The sequence below is a fragment of the Marmota marmota genome, unplaced genomic scaffold, assembly GCF_001458135.2.
Source record: "Marmota marmota marmota unplaced genomic scaffold, marMar, whole genome shotgun sequence".
In the NCBI taxonomy this organism is placed as follows: domain Eukaryota; kingdom Metazoa; phylum Chordata; class Mammalia; order Rodentia; family Sciuridae; genus Marmota; species Marmota marmota.
In genome coordinates this window covers 23,993,472-24,019,125 of record NW_026000101.1, presented here as the reverse complement: position 1 = coordinate 24,019,125, position 25,654 = coordinate 23,993,472, and the positions used below count along the sequence as shown (strand labels likewise).

Here is a 25,654-nt window from a genome sequence, read left to right as displayed (position 1 = left end):
GGTATTATGTAAAAATGTGGATGTGTAACCGATGTGATTCTGCAACTTGTATTTGGGGTAAAAAATGGGAGTTCATAACCCACTTGAATCAAATGTATGGAAGATGATATGTCATGAGCTGTGTAATGTTTTGAACAACCAATAAAAAAAAAAAAAGAAAGAAAATGGCAAAAGTAACCAGCAGAGTGTAGCATGGGCTGCTGCTGAAGGCCACCCCGCTGCCTCAGACACTGCCAACTGTTAATTGGCAGAGATCAGGCAAAAGCCAGCCCCTGTCCTTCTCCCTCTTTTTCTTCTAGAGTTGGGTCTTAAATAGTCCATGTCTACTTGGGGTGGAGCTTCATCATCTTCTCAACCAATGGTAAGTGAGACTGAGGAGAAAATGGAAATGGAAGGGCTCCAGGGTAGAAAGTAGAACAGTCAGGCGAGGGTAGTGTCTGTTCTGCATGGGGAAGGAGGATCAAAGAGACCTAGTAAGCCAAAGATAGGGAAGCAACTTCCTGGAGGGTGGGGTTGAAAGAACACTTACGTTAAGGAACCCCAGTCCTCTGGGCTAGAGGGCTTACATGCTTCCCAACATCCTTTGACTTGTGTTCTAATTTTGAATATTCACTTTCTGAATTATGGAGAGAAACTTAGTTGGGAAGCAGATTGTAGCTTTCCCTCTCTTAAGCACAAGGCCTCCAGTAAGATATCTAGCTTACCCAAGTTTTCATTTCTTAATTTGTAAAATAAACTCACCTTTCACAGGGTAGTAGAATTCAATGTGATATAATGCACTAAATGGCCTAGTATCAAGGAGGTACTTAGTAAGTGGAAGGTATTGCTGTGGTGAGAATTGATGGCAGCAATGAACTTGCCCTATTCCTACTCTTTCTCCACATCCACACATATCCATAAGATATCTGATGCATGCCTTAATATCCTGTTTGCAACCAATTTCTACAAAATAATAATAATAATACCAACCCTATTCCATTTTTTTTTTGTAAATTCAAATATTCTTGGCATGGATACCCTTAAAAATCATGAGTAAGCTTGAATTAATTTTTGAGATGCTTTGCTTTTCTTGAAATGGAGAACAATGATCCTGGATACTTGAGAGGGGAGAGAGAGTAGGGCACTTCAGCTCTAAAAGATTAGTCTCTGAATCTTCATCTACAGATTTCTGGAATCCATTCTTTTTTTGTCTTCTGAAACAATAATTTATCCCAAAGGATTATGGGCACTTACAAATGGAAAAAAAAATCTTTTTCTTTTTGTCTTTGAGAGGAGCTTCTTGATTTTGAAACTTTTGAAGTATGCCAATTTTGGTTTCATGTGCTAATGGAAAAACTCTTTGGCCAATGAAAACTGAGCTAAGTGTGTTGTTTCCCTTGATGGTGACGTTAGTGTTGAGGTATAGGCAGTCATGAGTCTCCTAAAAAATCTCAAAATGCTCCCATAAGGTAAATATATCAGAATCTTTATTTAGAAATGAATGCACTCACACTGAATACATTTTGTAAATCACTGTCCAGGACTGTTTTAGTTGATGGTTTTTCCACACCTTAAATTATTTCCTTCAACGTTTCCCTTTAATTTACATAACCGGGATAATTTTTATTGCATACAGCCTTCTCTTAAGAGACCAGAAAGTGGAATGTCACCAGTTCCAAATGATGACAGCAACGTGAGACCGAAAGGTCTTTTTGTGTGTGTGATAAAAGAATTAAAGTTATCTAGTCATCACTAGGTTCCTCGCTCATGGGAATATCTGACTCATTTAAGAATGTCTCATCTGAGCCTGTGGAAGTCCAATCTGTCATGTTTCTATATTTTGGCATTCTTGAGCCTGATCTTCTTGCATCTGAGGATGTGGTAGGCCAATATGTGCTGCTGCCCCCAGAATAAGATGTATCTGATATATCATCTGATGGTGGTGAGTAAGATGTGTTTGTCATCTGTTGGTTGGTGGAGTATTGATTGTACTGATTATTGTAGCTGAAAAAGAATAAAAGCATATTTTCAATAGGGTGACTTTCTACGTCAACTTTAAAAAGTATTTGGAATTGCTAAAATATAATTTTTCCAATGTACTAGTTATTTAATAACATTATATAAATGATATAGTTTTTCTTAAATGGTAATTGTGTTATAGCTAATGCTTGTGTGAATGAAAAGCATATTCAAACCTCAAGACTAGAATTTAAAAACCAATTTACTAAAACAGTAAAGATTACTATAATGAAAGTTTAACTTTCATTAAATATATAAATGAGATGGAATTAGGAAGAATAAATGACTCGGATACAAATTTTAATGAAACAGAGAAATACACCATTCATAAAAAATATCATGATCAAAATAATTATTAATAACTTTGAACATTAAGCAATTGTTAGGATTTCTACAATTAATGTGTTATATTTTGTGAAAAATTTAAATAAGCAATCCTCTTATTCAGGTTTGAGTTGAATTTAATATTTCCATAAGAACAAATGCATAAATCTGAATATAGAAATGAAACAAATTTGCAGGTTTTTTATTGTCTTGCTTGAATGAAAAATGTAAGACCCTAAGCAAATGTGGTAGTTAGAAGCACAGTATTTTTTGTTCCAAGGTTTTATCAACATATAAAGCATTGTCAACATACTCTGTTTATTTTCCAATTGACTAAGATTATTTCTATATGTAGATTACTATTTAAAATATTGGAAAAAAAGATCATGGAAGGATACTGCCTGAGATGGCCCCATTCTACTTGGGAATAGAAGAAATGGAGTCACACTGAAAGACTGACAGCTCCATTATTCAGGCATTACATTATGCTAACAGTTTACACAAGACAGGAGGGACTGAGCTTGACAGCATGCATCAGTTATAAACACTGCAGAGGTTGGTGGGCTTACCTTAGCTGCTTCAGTTTGTACAGTGTGGCACTACAGAATGCCAAGAGAGTGACAAAAAGGATAAGGGTCATCAACGAGATGCCCAGCATTAATTTGAGCTTGAGATCATCTAGCAGTGATTGTTTGTCTTCCTCTGTAGTGTTGACATCAACACCTGACAGGAAAGAAAGAAAATGCAATGGAGAACAGTGGATTCTTGATGTTTTTCTGGAGATTGAGGATGGTAGAAGATGCAGAGAAGCCCCATGCCACCCTCAGTGTCCACTGCTCATTCTCCTACCACAGGCAATTCAGAGAGAAGGCTATTTCCCACGCCAAGCACTCCTTCCTCTTTACCCTTCACAGCACTCTTGGAGGAGCTGTCCTTAGCTCCATTTTGCAGGATCTCAGCAGTTCATGAATTTTCCCCTTGCACACAGCTAGTAAGTGGCAGAGTCTGACTTTAAACCCAGGTTACCAGATGTCAAAATGTGTATGTAGCAGACTTTCTCCCTGACTTTCCTAGAAACCAGTTAAAGTAATTGATCATCTCTGTAGAGATGACTATTCATATGATCAATATACACACAAGGCACCAGTGTTTCAGAAGAGAAGGGTGATGTTCTGTTGTTGCAACATATACTGGTTGTTTTTTGAAATGAAAGGATGGTGTGTGTAGGCTCTCTCCATGAGGTTTAAGGGCTAAGCTTGCCTTTAATTACTGAGACGACTAAATCTAGTGTACTTGACATTGCATCGAGAAATGCAAACATTTTTTAACTTTCTAAAATAAGTTAAATCAAAAAGTGATGCCTGGATCCAGAGACATGAAGAAAGTTATTAAAACTAGTAATAAAAATGCCTCTTTACTACTAGATCTGACCTTATCCTGAATATTCATCTGACTTAATAAAGTTTATTGAACAATGACTTTAGATGACCAGGTTGTCGCTTCTTCCCTTTTTCACAGTTCCTCCCACCTCCATTCCAAATGGTCCAAAGATCTTCCTTGTATGTAATAGTTATAAGAAATTCTCATGTCTAAGCTCTCTGATTTTAAAACTTAAAATGGTCAAAGTGTAATCTTCTTCGCTGTGGAAGGAGATATATAGAGCAGTCAATGGTTGTTAGCTGACTCTGAGACCAACTGTTTGAAGAATAATCCAACAAATTGTTAAAATGGACAAATCTCCTAAGTTGTTTTTCTGCCTCCTTAAAGAGTCATTCTAAAGAGGCTTGTTCATAGTGCATTTATCAAGGTCATGGTCAGAACCAGAGAAGAGTTTGGAATTCCTAATCACTGAAATAGCCAGTTATAGGTGTGGGCAGTTTTTGCTCTAAGCCTCAGTTTCTTTCTCTATAAAATGGAGATAAATCCAACTTCATGGAGTTGCTGTGAGGACTGACATAGTAATGCAGCTAAAGCACCAGAATACCCTTTGTGTGCTCAGAAAATGACAGAAAATCAATCAAGCCACATTTAATCACTTCAGTTAAAGAAACAATAAAGCATTTCTAAAATGACCCAGCATTAGTGATCCCTATGTATAACATTTCTAAACATAAAAGACTCACTCAATTTTCTTGAAGCACCACAAGGTAAACGGTGATAGTCTTCAAATAATTCAGTAGAGAATTGAGGTGACAGATCTTGGATATATCACCAGATAATTTCTTTTTCCAACATTTTTTTTTTGTAGGACAGGCATTTGGGGGAAAATTAACACAATGTTTTTTCATAAAAACTGTCCATCTGAACTAGCAATTGTTTTAAAAATGCAATTACTCCATTAATATAAAGTTCACTCAGCAACAGAAACTCACATTCATTACTGGTGAGAATATGCCATAGTACAGCCAGTTTGGAGAACAGTTTCGTAGTTTCTTAGGAAGTTAAACATAGTATTACTACATGCCCCAGCAATTGTGCTCTTAGGTATTTACTCAAATAGTTGAAAACTTACATCTGCACCAAAACCTGCACACAAATGTTATAGTAACTTTATTCATAATTGCCTAAATTGGAATCAAAGACAATGTCTTTCAATGGGAGGATAAAGTGGATACATCTATATGATGGATATTAATGATAAAAGAAATGAGTCACAAAAATATATGGAAAATTTAAAATGCATGCTGCTGGGTGAACATGAACCCTCTGAAAAAGATTATATGCTGTATAATTTCAACTATATGACAATCTGGGAAAAAAAAGAATACTAAAGAAGCAGGGAAAAGATCAGTGGTTGCCAAGGTTCAGAGGATATGAATGGGGTGGATAAATTGTTGTGGAGAGCAGAGAGGACTCTGGGATAGTGAAACTTGTATAATATACTGTGATTGTAGGCACATGACATTACACATTTATTAAAACCCAAAGAACTGTATAGTACAAGTGTAAACCCTAATGTAAACTATGGACTTTATTTAATCATACTGTATTAATCATAAATTTTAACAAATGTAACACGACCATGCAGGATGTTAATAATAGGGAAAAGTAAAGGGGGGTAGGATGTGGGACCCCTATGTACTTTAAGCTAATTTTTTCCTTAAGCCTAAAATTCCTCTGCAATTAAAACTTCTTAAAAAAAAAAAAAAGGACTGCCTTCTCTGTATTTCCACTCACCTACTACTCTATTTTGTTTCTCTGGGTCAGGAATAGAAGCTATGAAGCACTCATCTGCAAATTGGTAACTGAAGAAGAATATTCAGGAACTGTAACTCTCCTAAAACAGGAAATGTCCTATTTTTTGTGATTTTGGCCACCAGGACACCCTCCTGCATTCACTACACTTTACCAGGAAAATGGTATCACCAAGGGACAATAAAACATGTGAGTATTTATGTATCTATTAACTGAAGTACTCTTCTTACCTGGAATTGGTTGAAATAATTGATCTCTATCATCCATGACCTCTGTTGTTCCATTTATAGCTGTTAAAACAATACATTGGTGGTTATGGAAAATAACAGTCTCTAGGTAAAATTAATATATGTGTATGATCATGTATTTACATGGGATGTAGGGCCTGTTCTCAGTATTCATGGTAGTTATATTCTGCACAGTAAACAAACAGATATTTGAAGAAAGCTTACCTAACACATATAGTTTCTCCATGAGGCACATCACCACCTTCTTGCATTTGGGAAAATTAACCAGCTAGTTTAACACTACATGTGGGGGCCAGCTGAAGGGATGATTGAGTGTACTTGTCAGAACATTAAAAATATTTGAAGTTCTGCTGTTGTCCAAATGGCCTCTAAGATGCTGAAAGCATTGATTTTGAGTGACAAAGGTATCATGGTGAGTAGATGATACAGAGTATAAATACAGAATGTGCAAATCCTTACTGTTTAGTAAGGATTGACTGCATATGGTATATATTTTACATTTAGCATGCATCTATCTATGCAGTACATCACGCTCATTCACTCATTCATACGTAAGTACATCTAAATGCATATACATTTACTTATATATGCATGCATAGGCTGATTTGTACAGTGTGCCTATATATTTATGATACATATTACTTTTGTGCATGCATATATCTTGATAGATACTTTGTATGTACATATGCATCTCTGTTTAAGGGCACCCTGTTGCAAACACAGAAGGACTATATTGTGCAAGAACCTTATTTAATAACTTTAATCATGAATTAAATTGAATTATTCAATTTTAACCTCTTCAGGAGAATAAAACATTTTGCATAGTAGAATAAGAAACTGTGTGACTTTATCACCTCTCTGGGTTTGTATGGCATTTACTATTACATATGGCAACAAAACATTGACTTATTAGTTCTTAGCACTGTAAGTATTTAGATTGATCTTGGCTTTTGAATACAAAATTTTAGAAACCCAAAACATCTCCCCAGCTACTTTACTATATGAATTTACCTTTAGCTAACATTGTCCAAAACGCAGGCACATTTGGGGTCGTTTCTGTTTTTTTTTTAAAAAAAGAATAACATAATAAGGTAATTTGGATTTAATAACATTTATTTGTTTAGTAATTTAGCATTCATATCTAATACTTCTACCATATATCACACCCTGTGGTTTCAACTAAAGGTACAGGAGTGAACATGGCCTGGGTTTTATGCTCAAGGTACCCATACCTAACTTTGGAGGCAGAGAAGAATAATTTTTGGTTTGTTGCAGGATAATTATACAAATGGACATGTACTATACACAGGGCCTAATTCATCATCACCTGTGAGGTCTAGAAACACCCCAAAAGGCATGTGATGCCCCAGTTTTGATGTAAAGTTCTAGTAATCACTCCTTGAGCAAAGGAGGTGAGAGAAAGATCATTCTTGCTGTGAGCATGAGTTATGGCAGAGTGATGGGCAGGTTCAAATAAGCTCTTGGAGCTTCAGATACTCTGGAGCAAAGAATATGGTTGGGGGAATATGACCAGAGAGGAGACTAGGAAGTTTTCATAGTTGCCAGATCATTTCAGACTTGAATGCTTGATTAAGAACTTAGAAATGTCCCCTCCCCATTAGCAGAAATTATTAAGGATACTTAAGAATGGGGATACCAGGACAATCTACTTTTCATCTTTAAACACAACAAAAAAAGTAGATCAGGGTTTTTATTTTCTTTCTTTCTTTTTTTTAGCATCATTAAAATCCAAACTATTTGAGAGTGATTATATTAGAATCATACTTGAATTTCCTGATCTGGAGAATTAGGGTTTCATGTAATGACAGGTAAGAATTCATTATCTTCAACAAGACCATTCATTCAAGTCCTTAGAGAAGAGCCATGGGTTCCTATGTCTTCACAAATATTTTATGAGGAACAATATTATTGGCAGAAAATTAAAAAGTGATTTTAATTTTATAGCTTCCCACTCCCCTGAAAAACCTTAGGAAACACTCATCAGTGACTAACCAGAGATACATTCATTCCCCAAGAGGGTAGAAATTTTCATATTCCTCAAAATTTAAATTACATTTAAAATATATTAAATATTTTAAAATCTATATAAATATATTGATCCACATAAATATGTATGTACTTTATATATTTATAAATATATGTTCATGTATCTATATTTTATATGTTCATTCATACATATATATTTATACATATAAAATATTGTATTAAAAATTCATAAAAATCCTCAGTTTCTATCCATTGTCAGGTAGATCTAAATTTTGACTCAAGACATTTACCACTTAAAAGATTTTATAGTGACTTTAAAATGTAGTAGTATGAATTCTTTAAGCATGCTATTCCTTTACATAATGCTCAGAGTAGTGAAACTTAATAATTTTAAATTATATGACATGATCCAGGTATGAAGACAATATAGTAGTTTTAATACTTTTCACATATTTATGAAAGGGTGTTTCTTCAGTTTGTGGTCTAGTCGTGTTGACCGTTGTATCTAGGAAAAGGGATACAAAATTATCAGTATATGAAAATATTGGATAAACATCTACGATTAAGCATATTTTGAAGCAAAAATGCAATACAGACAAGGAGAGAGAAGAGATAGAAGAGAAAAAGTTTTCTTGAAAATAACTTACAGAGGGGAAAGGACCAGGCAATAAGATTTGGGGATGATGGGCTGCCTGAGGTGAGGTTAACATGCCTATAACTTGAGAGAGAGGAAAAGCAAGGCCCAGGGGGCCAGGCTCCTCTGGAGGTCTGGGAGATCACTGGCTAAGACACTTGGTTTCAAAGGTCAAGGCACAACCTTAAAATGACAGCTGTAGTCCAGAGCAGCCTGGTTGTTGTTCAATGTGATGACCTGAAGAGGAGGCACCGAGAGTGTCCTTGTCAATTGGAAACAGTTTGGAATGAAAGGATTTGGGACTGCACATTGGATCGGCAGGCCTCATTCAGCACCCATCTCAGTCTATAATGTGTCTGTCTGGAGGTACATCACTGAGACAGGTGTGGGAACAATTGAGACTGGAGGCCCATTTCCCCCATGTAGTTGGCAATCTTTTTTTTAGTTAACTGCTGAATGCAGGAGCCAGTGCAAGTTCCATATGGAGTTCAGACCCTCCCAGGAGTGGGAAGTTGAACAGAGAGGCAGAATGAATCCAGCCTGAGCCCACAAACCCCTTTCAGGTATCCTGCTGACAAGGAAGGATGGAAAGGGAAACCCATTACTAGAGTTGATGCTGACTCAGGGGAGACTCAAATGAATGGTAAGGAATCTTTAAACTCTGCTAGACAATCATTTTCTTCTTCTTGGGAGAGGAGCATTCCCTTTCCCTGCCAGCTTTAGGATCTCTACTTCATTCAGTGATCTTCAGAGTTATCAGGGAGATCTCCATTGCCTCCAGGGACTCTCCTCTAGGGCATCCCTCCCATGATAGAGTGTCTCCTCTATCACAATCCCCTTGAACACTGCAGGAATTCCTTATCCCTATCCAACTTTTGTGACAGTCCCTTGGGGGCCTGGATTGTGGGGATACAATTTAGTTTTGGATAGCTTTTTCTTGTGTCCTATGGCTCTCAGTAGCACACATCCTGAGGGGTTGTGAGGTACCTGCACTGCTTGAGAGATGGGTATCTGGTTCTTATCCCACATACTTCAAGATGTTTGCTATGCACAAGTCAGATTCCTATGAGGGAGTATCTAATTAATGTTTGCCTCAGAAATGTCACTGTCTCACAAAGTTTGGAATTGCTCAGAAATATTCCATGATTGCTAATGTCTAATTATAATCGGGCATTTTTCAGTCTGGGTTTTCCCAGTGTTGAAACTGCCACAGCCATAATCCTTCTTTCCTCTCTGTTGAAGGCTTTTGAAGGCCTACAAAGCAGAAAGGAGCAAAAATATAGGTTGAAGAAAGATGCATCATTTCCTAGAATCCTCAATTCAGTTATTTGATTTTTCTTTCCATGAAGACCCAAAATTTGAGGTTTAGAATTGTAAGAGCATCTCTGCCTTTTGAAATTTTCAGGGCAATGGACCTGAGCCTCAAGGGTATAGAGTGAGAGGAAGAATGAGAAAAACCTAAAGAATAATCCAGAAGTAGCTGGATCCCTGCATCATAGCATCTACTTTAGAGGGAGAATTTTAGTCTGCTTAGGAACAAAGACTTCTTTCCTACACACCAGTGTTTTGTGGTGCTTTAAGGGCTTTCACATGTTCAACAGTGCCTTTCAGGACTTACAGTGCTTTACAGCAAATCTCAGATCGGTTGTTGCTATGACAGTTATTTCAGATTCTGTATCATGTGGAACTCTTGTGGTGTACACATCTGAAAACAAAAAAATCAAGTCTTCAGCAACCAGCTAAGTCACTTCATGTTCATTTTTCTTCATAGAATTTTTTCCTTAAAACATATGCACTAAGTCTAAACAACTAAAGAGGTTATAAGAAATATGAGTATTTTTTTATTTTCAAAATAAGAAAGTGGGGCAAGAGTCAAACTGAAAATTCATGAGGATTGCTCAGTCCCGTAATATGTATATTAAAACTGGAATTTTATAGGAAAATAAACATGGCCTCTGCACAAGAATGTCAGGCAAATTGATGAAGTGGCCCTTGTTTTTCTCTTTTTTCTGAATATAAATGGTTTTTATTCTTCTATAAAAGATATAGTATGGCACATTGGTTTAAAAAACAACACCCATTGAATGCTGTCTCAAAGAAACACATCTCATATGCAAAGGCACTCAAATACTTAAAGTGAATGGGGTAATGATATTGCATGCAAATGGAATCAGAGCAAGCAGAAGTAATCACTTTAATATCAGACAAAGCAGACTTCAAGCTAAAACTAGAAGTGACAAAGGAAATCATTGTATATCAGTAAACAGAATAGTCCACCAAGAAGATATAATATTGGTACACCCAATTTTATAAAACAAACATTTGATATAATGGTATTGGCAGACTTCAACATAACAGTGGGGGTTTTTCAATCTACCACTCTGAGACAGATCATTCCAGATAGAAAATCATAGACTTACCAAATTTAAAGTTTATGATAGATCTGTTGGACTTAACAGAAATACACAGAATACTTTACCCAACTACTTTATACAATAGCAGCTGCATATATTTTCATTTCAGCCACTCATGGTACATTCTCCAAAATTGACAACACACTATTATATAAAGCAAGTCTTATCAAATACAAACTTTGAAATAATCTCTTGACTCTTCTCGGAATACAATGGAATAAGAAATCAATAGGAAAAAACTAGAAGCTATACAAATACATGGATATTCAACAATACACTTTTGATTGATAAGTAGCTCACTACATAAATTAAGGGGGAAATTTCAAAATTCTTAGAATCATACAAAAATGGAGACACAACGTACCAGTGTCTCTGGGATGCAGTGAAGGCAGTTCTAAGAGGAAAGCTTACATCTTTGAGTGCTTCTATTTCAAAAAGAGAGATTTCAAATAAATAACCTAGTGTCACATCTTAAAGTCTTAGAAAAACAAGAGGAAATCAATCTTAAAATCAATAGGAGAAATAAAAAAGATTATGGCTGAAATTAATGAAATAGAAACTATAAGAACAATATAAAAGATCAATGGAACAAAGAGTTGGTCCTTCAAAAAAATAAACAAGTTTTATAAATCCCTAGCCAAGCTAACCAAAAGAGAGAGAAAGAGAAAAATCAAATTAATAAAATTATATGCCTTTTGAGTGCAGATTGCTTGCTGACCACTTATGACCACCTGTCAATTGCCTGTTTTCCCACCTTTAGCCTGCCCATTGCATGCAACCCACCCAACAAGTGCTCGCCATTTACCCACAGACCACCCAAGGAACACCTGCTGCCCATTGTGGCCTGGAAGTCCATTGTCAGGGTACCCACAGGTTTGGTCACATGCAGCTGCTGCCATCTTGGGACACAAGCCAGGGGCTGGGGTCAAGGGCCAAGGGGCCTGCAGGTTTGCTACTGCCACTGGCACCATCTCAGGGTGCAGCTGCCTAAGTCTGGAGATCTATTGTTGGAGGACCTGCAGGTCTGGTTACACCTGAGGTCTTTCTGCCAGGTGTGCTAGTGGCCACCATCTGGCTGCCTCTTTGCAGATTTGCTCTTTGTGTGAGTGCATCTCTGTGGTTTCTCTGCAAGTTGGAATGGTGTTGAGATGTTGGGACTGCAGCAAGGCAGAGCCTGGGGAAGCCCTGGTCTGTCAAATTGCATGTGGGTCTGCGTGGGCTAGTCTGGGCTTGGCAATCCTGTGGAAAGCTAGAGAATGGGGGCAGTTCCTTGGGAGGAGCACAGGTTGTCAAAACTAGAGAGAATGGGCTCTCTCCCACCCAGTGAGTCCGGAAGTGCTTGGGGATGGAAGGGGCTGGCAACAATGGGTGGGAAGACTTGAAGAGGATGTGAGGGCATCTTGCCATCAGCTCTCCCAGCTAACCAGTTTGGCACTCACCAGACTGGAGCTACCATCAAACTTCCACCTATTGGCAGAGAAAGGAAGCTGAGAAAATTTTTGAAAACCAATGGAAGCAATCATTCAAATTTCCATAGAGACTTTTCATTTTTTACCCCTCTCTCACACCTCTACCATCTTTGAATCCCAATATTTTTCATGCATCAATTTATTGAAGAATTGGATGTCTGATAGTATACTACAGGGGTTTTTGTGTGTATTCTTATATTTTATATTTTTACTGTTTTTTAATATATATGTATTTTTTTCTCTCATTTATCTGTCTCCCTAGATTCTCTTTCTCACTTCTCTCATGCTAACAGCCAGCCTCTATTAATTCCTCCTTTGCTCTTACTATAAATGTTCACTTCTATATTCTCTCCTTCTCCTTCATAAACTTCACATCCTATGCTATTTCTATTCCCTCTTTGTCCATCATTTGAAATGGCAAACCCTTTTAGCAAACTTACTATTTATATCATAGATAATAATTGAACCCATCATTTCTGTTTATTGTGACAAAACTGTAGCTGCCTTAATAGGAGTTGTTTGGTTTAAGGTTGTATATTGTTTGCATTGGGTTGCTGTTAATATTGATCTCCCCCTTAAAGGTGAGGTACTAGAAGACTTCAGGGACATTATAAGACTACAATGTAGAAACTATACTGCCTCAAACCCACACCTAGATGGGAAGACACACAAACAACATGAAAACCAAGGGAACAAAGCACCTCAAATAAACCAAGATATTCCTACAATATCATCCATAGATGAAACAATAGAAGAAATGTCAGAGAAGGATTTTAGAAGGTATATAGTTAGACTGATCTTCAAAATAAAGGGTGGTATCCTAGTGAAAACATAGGAAGTGAAAATATCACTTCAATAAAGAGGCAGAGACTATAATAAGGAATCAAGCAGAAATCCTTGAAATGAAGGAAACAATAAACCAAATTAAAAATTCAATGGAAAGTATCACCAACTGACTAGACCACTTGGAAGATAGAACCTCAGGCAATGAAGACAAAATATACATTCTTGAAAATAAAGTCGACTGTATAGAGAAGATGGTAAGAATCCACAAAAAGAACTTCCAAGAAATATGAGATAACATAAAAAAAATTTAAGACTTATCAGGCCCTTCCAACCAGCAAACTACCGTGGGAGGTCAAGCCCTGTGGTCCAGATCCACCCACACCAGCCTCTGTGGGTCCCAGGCACACAGTAGGCTTGATCCACCCCTCCCCTGGCAGGGCAGACACTCACCAGAGCCTAGCCTCTGATAAAGGACCACCCTTTCCAACCAGCAGACCACTGAGGGAGGTCAAGCCCAGTGGCCCAGATCCACCCACACCAACTTGTGCAGAACCCAGATCCAGGATGCAGTAGCATTCATTGAGGGACAACAACAGGGTCTGGAAGCCCAACATCAAGGTGAGGTACAGACAATACCTCAATATTCTGTGGTACTATAAGAATATAGGGAATAAACTGTAATATCTCAGATCCACACTACAAGAAAGGAAGACACATAGACAATATAAAAAAACAAGGGAGGAAAGTTCCCCCACACAACCAGGACACTAAAATAACAGAAGCCATGGACAGTGAAGTTGATGAAATGTCAGAATAGGAGTTCAGAAGGTTCATAATTAAAATGATCTCTGAATTAAAGAATGGCTTAAAAGAGCAAATACAGGCAAAAATTGATCACTCCAATGTGAGATAAGAGAGCAAATACGGGTAGCAAAAGATTACTTCGAGAGAGAGAGAGAGACTCTGAAAAAAAAAGTCAGAAATCCTTGAAATAAATCAAATGAAAAATAAAAAACTCAATAGAAAGTATAGCCAACCGATTAGATCACTTGGAATAAAGAACATCAGATAATGAGATAAAGTATACAACCTGGAAAATAAATTTGATCACACAGTGAAGATAGTTAGAAAACATGAACAGAAAATCCAAGAATTATGGGACAGCATCAAAAGACCAAATCTAAGAGTTATTGGGATAGAGGAAGGCACAGAGGTGCAAACCGAAGGAATGAATAATCTCTTCAATGAGATAATATCAGAAAATTTCCCAAGCATGAAGAAAAAATTGGAAAACCAAATACAAGAGGCTTACAGGACATCAAATGTACAAAATTACAACAGATCTACACCAAGGCACATTATAATGAAAATGCCTAGCATTCAGAATAAGGATAGAATCTTAAAAGTTGCAAGAGAGAGGAATCAGATCACATATCGGGGGAGATCAATTTGTATCTCAGCAGATTTTTCAACCCAGACCCTCAAAGCCAGGAGATTGTGGAACAACATATACCAAGCTCTGAAAGAAAATGGATGCCACTCAATAACCTTATATCCAGCAAAACTAAATTTTATATTTGGTGATGAAATAAAAACCTTCCGTGATAAACAAAAGTTAAAAGAATTTACAACTAGAAAGCCTGCACTACAGAACATCCTCAGCAAAATATTCCAAGAAGAGGAAATGAAAAACAATGAGGAAAATCAGCAGAGGGAGGGATTACACTAAAGGAAAATCTAATCAGAGGAGAAACCAAGTCATGTTAAATACCAAAAATAAACAAAAATGGCTTGGAATACAAATCATATCTCAATAATAACCCTGAATGTTAATGGCCTAAACTCACCAATCAAAAGACATAGACTAGCAGATTGGATTAAAAAAATAGGACTCAATATGCTGCCTCTAAGAGACTCATCTCATAGAAAAAGACATCCACAAACTGAAGGTGAAGGATTAGGAAAAATCATTCCATTCACATGGACTGTGGAAGCAAGCAGGGGTTTCCATCATCATATCAAATAAAGTAGACTTCAAACTAAAGTCAATCAAAAAAGATAAAGAAGGACACTACAGACTGCTCAAGGGAACCATACATCAATAAGACTTAACAATTATAAATATATGTGCCCCAAACAATGGAGCATCTACATTCATCAAACAAACTCTGCTCAAGTTCAAGAATCAAATAGACCACAACACAATAATTTTGGGTGACTTTAACACACCTTTTTCATCACTAGATAGATCTTCCAAACAAAGGCTGAACAAAAAAACTATAGAACTCAATAATAAAATCAATAACTTAGACTTTACTGACATATATAGAATATTTCATCCTGCAATGAGAGAATACACTTTCTTCTCAGCAGCACATGGATCCTTCTCTAAAATAGACCATATTCTATGCCACAAAGCAACTCTTAGCAAATATAAAAAAGTAGAGATACTACCCTGCATTCTATCAGATCATAATGGAATGAACTTAAAAATCAATGATAAAGTAAGAAATAAAATCCACTTCAACAAAAATAGAGACTAAATAATATGCTACTTAATGAATAATAAGTCACAGAAGACATCAAGGAGGAGATTTAAAAAAATTTAGAGGTAAATGAGAACACTTGCAACATATCAAAATCTCTGGGACACTATGGAAGCAGTTCTAAGAGGAAAGTTCATTGTATAAAGTTCATTCTTTAAAAGAAGAAAAAGTCAACAAATAAATGACTTAACATATTTCAAAGCCCTAAAAAAGAAGAACAAATCAACACCAAAAGCAGCAGAAAACAGGAAATAATTAAAATCAGAGCTGAAATAAATGAAATTGAAACAATTGAAAAAATTAACAGAAAAATAAGTTGGTTCTTTGAAAAAATAAATAAAATTGACAGACCTTTAGCCATGCTAACGAAAAGGAGAGAGAAAACTCAAACACAAACATACATTATGAAAAAGGAAATATCACAACAGACACTACAGAAATACAGAAGATAATTAGAAATTATTTTGAAAACTTATACTCCAATAAAATAGGAAATATTGAAGGCATCAACAAATTTCTAGAGTCATATAAATTGCCCAAATTGAATCAGGATGATATACACAATTTAAACAGATCAATTTCAAGTGACAAAATAGAAGACACCATCAAAAGTCTACCAACCAAGAAAAGCCCAGGACTGGATGGATACACTGCCGAGTTCTACAAGACCTTTAAAGAAGAACTAATACCAATACCCTTCAATTTATTTCAGGAAATAGAAAAAGAGGCAGCACTTCCAAACTCATTTTATGAGGCCAATATCACTCTGATTCCAAAACCAGGCAAAGACACATCAAAAAAAGAAAACTTTGGACCCATAACTCTAATAAACACAGATGCAAAAATTCTCAATAAAATTCTGGCAAATCAAATACAAAAACATATCAAAAAGATTGTGCACCATGATCAAGTGGGATTCATCCCAAGGATGTAAAGTTGGTTCAACATATGGAAATCAATAAATGTAATTCATCACATCAATAGACTTAAAGATATGAATCATATGATCATCTCAATAGATGTAGAAAAAGCATTTGACAAAATACAGCACACCTTTATGTTCAAAATACTAGAAAAACTAGAAACATATCTCAACATCATAAAAGCAAATTATGCTAAGCCCCAGGCCAACATTATTCTAAATGAAAAAAAAATTGAAGGCATTCCCTATAAAAGTGGTAACAAGACAGGGATGCCCTCTTTCACCACTTCTATTTAACATAGTTCTTGAAACACTGGTCAGAGAAATTATATAGACAAAAGAAATTAAAGGGGTACACATAGGAAAAGAAGAACTCAAATTTGCACTATTTGCTGATATGATTCTATACCTAGAAGGCTCTAAAAGTTCCACCAGAAAACTTCTAGAACTAGTAAATGAATCAGCAAAGTAGCAGGATATAAAATCAACACCCATAAATCAAAGGCATTTCTGTATATCAGTGACAAATCCTCAGAAAGGGAAATGAGGAAAACTATGCCATATCAATAGTCTCAAAAAAAAAAAACAACTTGGGAATCAACTTAACAAAAGAGGTGAAAGAAAATTACAGAATCATAAAGAAAGAAATCAAAGAAGACCTTAAAAGATGGAAAGATCTACCTTGCTCTTGGATAGGCAGAATTAATATTATCAAAATGACCATACTTCCAAAAGCACTATACTGATCAAAATCTCAATGGCATTCCTCATAGAAATAGAAAAAGCAATCATGAAATTCATCTGGAAAAATAAGAGACCCAGAATAGCTAAAGCAATCTTTAGCAGGAAGAGTGAAGCAGGTGGCATCACTATACCAGACCTTAAACTATACTACAGAGCAATAGAAACAAAAACAGCATGATATTGGCACAAAAACAGACAGGTAGACTAATGGTACAGAATAGAGGATGAGACTAATCCACAAAACTACAATTATCTTATATTAGACAAAGGTGCATGCATTGGAAAAAAGATAGCCTCTTCAACAAATGGTGCTGGGAAAACAGGAAATCCATATGCAACAAAATGAAATTAAGCCCCTATCTCTCACCATTTTGAGTTGTACAAAACGCAACTCAAAATGGATCAGGACTTGGGAATAAAACCAGAGACACTGAGTCTAATAGAAGAAAAAAAATAGGCCCTAATCTCCATCATGTGGGATTAAGCCTCAACTTCCTTAATAAGACATCTGTGGCACAAGAATTAAAATCAAGAATCAATAAATGGGATGGACTCAAACTAAAAAGCTTCTTCTCAGCAAAAGAATCAATCTGTAAGGTGAATAGAGAGCTAACAACTTGGGAGCAAATCTTTATCCCTCACACATCAGATAGAGCACTAATCTCTAGAGTATATAAAGAACTCAAAAAGCTAAGCACCAAAAAAACAAATAACACAATTAATAAATGGGCCAAGGACCTGAATTGACACTTTTCAGAAGTTAATATACAATCAATCAACAAAATATATGAAAAAATGTTTATCATCACTAGAAATTAGAGAAATGCAAATCAAAACCACTCTAAGATTTCATCTCACTCCAGTCAGAATGACAGCTGTTATGAAGACAAACAACAATAAGTGTTGGTGAGAATGTGGGGGAAAAGGCACACTCATACATTGCTGGTGGCACTTCAAGTTGGTGCTACCAATCTGGAAAGCAGTATGGAGATTCCTTAGAAAACTTGGAATGGAACTACCATTTGACCTAGCTATCCCACTCTTCTGTCTATACCCAAAGGACTTAAAATCAGCATATTATAGTAACGCAGCCACATCAATGTTTATAGCAATTCAATTCACAATAGCTAAGCTGTGGAACCAACCTAGATGCCCTTCAATAGATGAATGGATAAAGAAACGGTGGTATATATACACAATGGAATATTACTCAGCATTAGAAGAGAATAAAATCATGGCACTTGCAGGTAAATGGATGGAGTTAGAGAAGATAATGCTAAGTGAAGTTAGCCAATCCCCCAAAACCAAATGCTGGATGTTTTCTTTGATATAAGGAGGCTGATTCATAGTGGGATAGGGAGAGGGAGCATGGGAGGAATAGACAAACTCTAGATAGGGTTGGAGGGAAAAAGAGGGGGCATGAGGTTATTAATGATAGTGGAATGTGATGATCATTATTATCTAAAGTGAAGGTATGAAGACACAAATTGGTGTGAATATATTTTGTATACAACCAGAGATATGAAAAATTGTGCTCTATATGTGTAATAAGAATTGTAATGTATTCCGCTGTCATATATAAGGAAAAAGAAAAAAAAGTAAATTTCTAAGTAAAAAGAAAAAAAAAAGACTTATCAGAACAGACAAAGGTGTGGAGATACAAACCAAAGGAATGCACAATATTTTCAATGACATAATATCAGAAAATTTCTCAAATTTAAAGAATGAAATAGAAAATAAAATACAGGAGGCTTACAGGACCCTAAATGTGCAAAATTACTACAGACCCACACCAAAGCACATTATAATGAGCATGACTAACATACAGATTAAGGATAGAATTTTATATGCAGCAAGAGAAAAAAAATCAAATTACACATGGGGAGAAACCAATTCAGATCTCAGCTGATTTCTCAATCCAGAATGTCAATGCCAGGAAGTCCTGGAATGAAATATATTAAGCTCCAAAAGAAAATGGATGCCAACCAAGAACCTTATATCCAGCAAAACTAAGCTTCAGATTTAAAGATGAAATAAAAACCTTCAATGATAAAAAAAGTTGAAAGAACTCACAATTAGAAAGCCTACACTGCAGAACATTCTCAGCAAAATATTTCACAAGGAGTAAATGAAAAAAAAAAAAAAAAGAAAACCAGCAAAGGGAGAAACTACACTAAAGGGAAAGTCAATCAAAGGAGAAACTAAGTCAAGTTAAAAACCAAAAAATAAACCAAAATGACTGGGAATACAAATCATATCTCAATAATAACCCTGAATGTTAATGGCCTAAACTCATCAATCAAAAGACATAGATGGACAGACTGGATTTACAAAAAAAGACCCAGAATATGCTGTCATCAAGAGACTCAACTCCTAGGAAAAGACTGAAGGAAGGTGAAAGTTTGGGAAAAAACATATCACTCACATGAACTGCTTAAACAAGCAGGGGTTTCCATCCTCATATCAGATAAAGTGGACCTCAAACAAAAGTAAGTTAGAGGTGATAAAAAAGGACAATTCATACTGCTTAAGGGAATCATACATCAACAAGACATAACAATTGTAAATATATATGCCCCCAAACAATGAAGCATCTGTGTACATCAAACAAACCCTTCTCAACAACACAATAATACTGGGTGACTTTAACACATCTCTCTCACCATGAGATATATCTTTCAAACAAAAACTAAACAAAGAAACTATATAAATAAATAATACAGTGAATAATTTAGACTTAATGGACGTAGAGTATTTTATCTATCATCAGGCAAATACACTTTCTTCTCAGCAGCACACAGATCCTTTCAAACCATATCTTATGCCACAAAGCAACTCTGAGATAATACCCTGCATTCTATCAGATCATAACAGAATGAAACCAGAAATGGATGATAATAAAAAAAACAGAAGCTACTCCAATATCTGGAGACTAAATAACATGCTATTGAATGACAAATGGATAGCAGAAGAAATCATGGAGGAAATAAAAAAATACTTAGAGGTAAATGAGAACACCAACATATCAAAATCTCTGGAACACTATGAAGCCAGAGCTAAGAAGAAAGTTCATTGCATTGACCTCATTCATTAAAAGAACAAAAAGTCAACAAATAAATGACTTAACATTACATCTCAAAGCCCTATGAAAAAAACAAATCAACACCAAAAGCAGTAGAAGACAGAAAAAAATTAAAATCAGAACTGAAATCAATGAAATTGAAACAATTTATAAAATTTGCAAAACATAAAGTTAGTTCTTTGAAAAAAAATTGATAAACCCTTGGCTACAGTAATAAAGAAAAAGAGAGAAAACTCAAATTACTAAAATTCATGATGAAACAGAAAATATCATGATAGACACTACTGAAATATAGAAGATAACTAGAAACTATTTTGAAAATTTACGTCCAATAAAAATAGAAAATCTCGATGACATAAACAAATTTCTAGAGACATATGATCTACCCAAACTGAATCAGGAGGACATACGCATCAGTTTTTAAAAAATGAAATAGAAGATGCTATCAAAAGCCTACCAACCAAGAAAAGCCCAGGATCAGATGGATTCTCCGCTGAGTTCTATAAGACCTTTAAAGAAAAATTAACACCAATACTCCTTAAATTATTCCATGAAATAAAAAGGAGGGAACCCTTCCAAACTGATTCTACGAAGCTAGTATCACACTAATACCAAAATCAAACAAAGACACATCAAAGAAAGAAAACTTCAGACTTATATCCCTGATGAAAATATATGTACAAATTCTCAATAAAATTCTGGCAAATCACATACCAAAACATATTTAAAAGATAGTGCACCACAATCAAGTGGATTTCATTCCAGGGATGCAAGGTTGGTTCAAAATATGGAAATCAATAATGTAATTCATCACATCAATAGACTCAGAGATAAGAATCATATGATCATCTCAATAAGTGCAGAAAAAGTATTTAACATTATATAGCACCTATTTATGTTCACAACACTAGAAAAACCAGGGATAGTAGGAACATACCTCAACATTGTAAAAGTTATCTATGCTAAGTCCAAGGCTAACATCATTCTAAATGGAGAAAGATTGAAAGTATTCCCCCTAAAAACTGGAATAAGACAGGGATACCCTCTTTCACCGCTTCTATTCAAAATAGTCCTTGAAACTCTAGCCAAGCCATCAGACAGACAAAAGAAATTAAAAGGATACAAATAGGAAAAGAAGAACTCAAACTATCTCTATTTGCCAAAGACATGATTCTATATTTAGAAGATCAAACAAAATTCCATCAGAAAACTTCTAGAACTGAAAATGAATTCAGCAAAGTAGCAGGATATAAAATCAATATTCATAAATCAAATGCATTTCTATACATAAGTGATGAATCCACTGCAAGAGAAATTAGGAAAACTACCCTATTCATAATAGCCTCAAAAAATATTTTGGAATAAATCTAACAAAAGAGATGAAAGATGGGCCTGTGGCTCAGTGCTAGAGCACTCGCCTAGCATGTGGAGCCCTGGGTTCGATCCTCAACACCACATAAATAAAAATAAAATAAAGGTTAAAAAAAAGAAAGAGATGAAAGACCACTAAAGAATACTAAAGAAAGAAGTTGAAGAAGACCTTAGAAAATAGAAAGATCCCCCCATGCTCTTATATTTTGACCATTAACATTGTCAAAATGGCTATACTACCAAGACCTTTGCATAGATTTAATGCAATTCCTATTAAAATACTAATGACATTCTTCATAGAAATAGAAAAAAGCAATCATGAAACTCATTTGGAAAAATAAGAGACCCAGAATAGCCAAAGCAATCCTTAGCAAGAAAAGTGAAGCAGGAGGCAACACAATACCGACCTTACACTATACAACAGAGCAATAGTAACAAAAACCACATGGTATTGGCATATAGACCAAAATAGACATGCAGACCAATGGTACGTAGAGATAAACCCACATAAATATGGTTATCTCATACTAGACATAGGAGCCAAAAACATATATTGGAGAAAGATAGCCTCTTAAATAAATGGTGCTGGGAAAACTGGAACTCCATATGTAGCAAAATAAAATTAAACTCCTATCTCTCAACCTGCACAAAAATCAACTCAAAGTGGCAGTAGAACAGAGACCTTGCACCTAATAGAAGAAAAGATAGGAACAAATCTCCACCATGTCAGCTTAGGAACTAATTTCCTCAACAAGACTCCTAAAGTGCAAGAAGTAAAATCAAAAGTCCATAAATTGGATGGATTCAAACTAAAAAGCTTCTTCTCAACAAAGAAAACAATCAATAACATGAAGAGAGAGCCTACAGAATGTAAGAATATCTTTACCACACGCACCTCAGATAGAGAACTAATCTTCTGGATATGTAAAGAACTCAAAAAATTTAACACCAAAAAAACCAAATAAGCCTAATAAATGGGCTAAGGAACTGAACAATTTTTAGAGGGAGATATACAATTGATCAACAAATATATGAAGAAATGTTCAATATCTCTAGTAATTAGATAAATGCAAATCAAAACTACTCTAAGATTTCATCTCACTTCAGTCAGGATAGCAGTTATCAAGAATACAAGCAACAATAAGTGTTGGCAAAAATGTGGGGAAAAAGGTATACTCATACATTGCTGGTGGGACTGCAAATTGGTGCATTATGGAATGAAGTATGGAGATTTCATACAAAACTTGGAATGGAAAAAATTTGTCCCAGTTATCCCACTCTTCAATTATACCCCAAATAAGCATAAGCTTATTAAAATCAGCATTACTGAGATGCAGCCACATCAATGTTTATAGCAGCTCAATTCACAATAGCTAAACTATGGGGCCTAGCTACATGAATATCATATGGATATTCAACATATGAATGGATAAAGTATGGTACATATACACAATCAAATATTACTCAGCCTTAAATAAGATTGAAATTATGGCATTTGCAGGTAAATGGATGGAACTGGAGAATATCATGCTAAGTGAAATAAGCCAAACACAAAAATCCAAAGTCTGAATATTTTCTCTGAAGATGATAATCCATAATAGGGGTTGGGGAGAATGAAGGAACTCTGGATTGTGCAGAGGGAGTGAGGGGAGGGGAAAAGGTGTGGGGATGAAAAGGATAGTGGAATGAGATGGATATTGTTACCCTATATTCATGTATGATTATACTACTGGTGTGACTCTGCACCATGTACAGCCAAAGGAAGGAGAACTTGTGTTCCATTTGTGTACAATGTGTCAAAATTCATTCTGCTGTCATTAGAACAAATTTAAATATAAAATAAAATAAATAAGAGACAAAAATGTATTACAATAGTAAGACTGAAATCCAGAGGATCCAAAGGAAATATTTTGAAAACTTATATTCAGCAAATTGTAAAATCTGGAAGAAATGGAAAAATTTTTAGACACATAGACCTAACTGAACCAGGGGGATATAGAAAATCTAATCAGACCACTAACAAACAATAATATTGAAATGATAATTAAAAGTCTCCCACTGGATAAAAAATAATCCCAGAACTGGACAGATTCACAGTTGAATTTTACCAGATCTTTAAAGAACTAATGACAAGATTTTATTCTCTTTTATTGCTGAGTAATAATGGCATTTGCAGGTAAATGGATGGAGTTAGAGAAGATAATGCTAAATTAAGTTGGCAATACCAAAAAACCAAATGCCGAATGTTTTCTTTGATATAAGAAGGGTGATTCATAGTGGGATAGGGAGAGGGAGCATGGGAGGAATAGACAAACTCTAGATAGGGCAGAGGGGTGGGAGGGGAAAGAAGGGGGCATGGGGTAATTAATGATGCTTTAATATGATGATCATTATTATCCAAGGTACATGTATGAAGACATGAATTGGTTTGAATAAACTATGTATACAACCAGAAATATGAAAAATTTTGCTCTATATATGTAATAAGAATTGTAATGCATTCTGCTATTATATATAAATTTTAAAAAACTAATGTCAATACTACTCAGGTTATCCCATGAAATTGAAAGGGAGAGAATGCTTCTAAACTCATTCTATGAAGTCTGTTTCACCCTGATACCAAAACTGGATAAGGACATTTCAAGGAAAGATAATTATAGACCAACATTATTGATGATTATAGATGCAAAAATCCTCAATAAAATATGAACAAATTCAAGGACACATTAAAAACACTATATACCAAAATCAAGTTGGTTTCATCTCAAGGATGCAAGCATGGTTCAACAGATACAAATCAATAAATGTAATATACCATGTAAATAAACATAAGGACAAAACCATATGATCATCTCAACAGGTGCAGAAAAAGCCTTCAGCAAAATTCAGCATCCCTTCATGATAAAACCCCTGAAAACTAGGGATGAAAGGAACTTACTTTAACATCATAAAGACTATATATTATAAACCCAAAGCCAACATAATACTGAGTAGAAAAAATATGAAAGCATTTTCCCCAAAAGTAGGAACAAGAATAAGATACCCTCTTTTATCACTGCTATTCAATATAGTACTTTAAATTTTAGCCAAAGCAATTAGGAGAAAGAAAGAAAAGGGATATAAAGAGGAAAGGAGGAAGTCAAATTATCCCGATTTGTAGATGATTGATCCTATACTTAGGAACACCTTAAAGGTTACACCAGAAGACTGCTAGAACTGATAAACAAATTCAGCAAAGTAGCTGGATACAATTAAGCATACAAAAATCTATATACCAATAATGAATCTACTACAAAAAAAATCTCAGGAAAACAATTTTATTCGCAATAGCTTTAAAAAAAATACTTAGGAATAAACCTAACGAAGGAGGTGAAGCACTTCTACAATCCAAACTACAGAATACTGAAAAAAGAAATTGAGGGGGGATCCAACATGGCGGCCGGCAAGGAAGCAGCACTTTCAGTATCTCCACATTAACCGGATCAGAAACACCCATTAAAACAGCTACATTCTACCTACTGAGGAACTTCTAGCAAAATTCCGCTGAAAGGAGACCTGCCAGGAAGTAGTAAGTTATATTAGAGGTGACAGTTGGCCCCAGACAAGTGAATCTTGGCCGGCCACGTGGGCGCAGAGGTCCAATCCCGCAGCCACCGCCCAACCGGCTCTGCAAGCGGCCCCCGGCGGCCCGGGGCAGCAAGAAGGGTCCCCGCCTGGCCCGGCAGACGGCTCCCGCCATCCTGGCTCTCCTGGCGGCCCCGCTCGCTCTGTGATCAGCCACCCCGCCCGCCCGGCTCTTAGCCACGAGGCCGCTGCCTACCGGGTTCTACAAGCGGCCCCCGGCGGCCAGCGCGGCGAGAAGGGTCCCCGCCTGGCTGGCAACGAGCTGCGCCCTCTCGGCTCTGCTAACGGCC

The 25,654-nt window shown here is 35.9% G+C and overlaps 1 non-coding gene and 1 pseudogene across 1 annotated transcript; one reads left to right on the top strand and one right to left on the bottom strand.

Moving 5' to 3' along the window:
- Nucleotides 1–1,525: 1,525 nt before the first annotated feature.
- Nucleotides 1,526–11,719, bottom strand: LOC107147660 (annotated as a pseudogene).
- LOC125610730 lies at nucleotides 10,301–10,406 on the top strand. Its single transcript, XR_007340730.1, has one exon. It is a non-coding gene; the product is annotated as a U6 spliceosomal RNA (small nuclear RNA).
- Nucleotides 11,720–25,654: the final 13,935 nt, after the last annotated feature.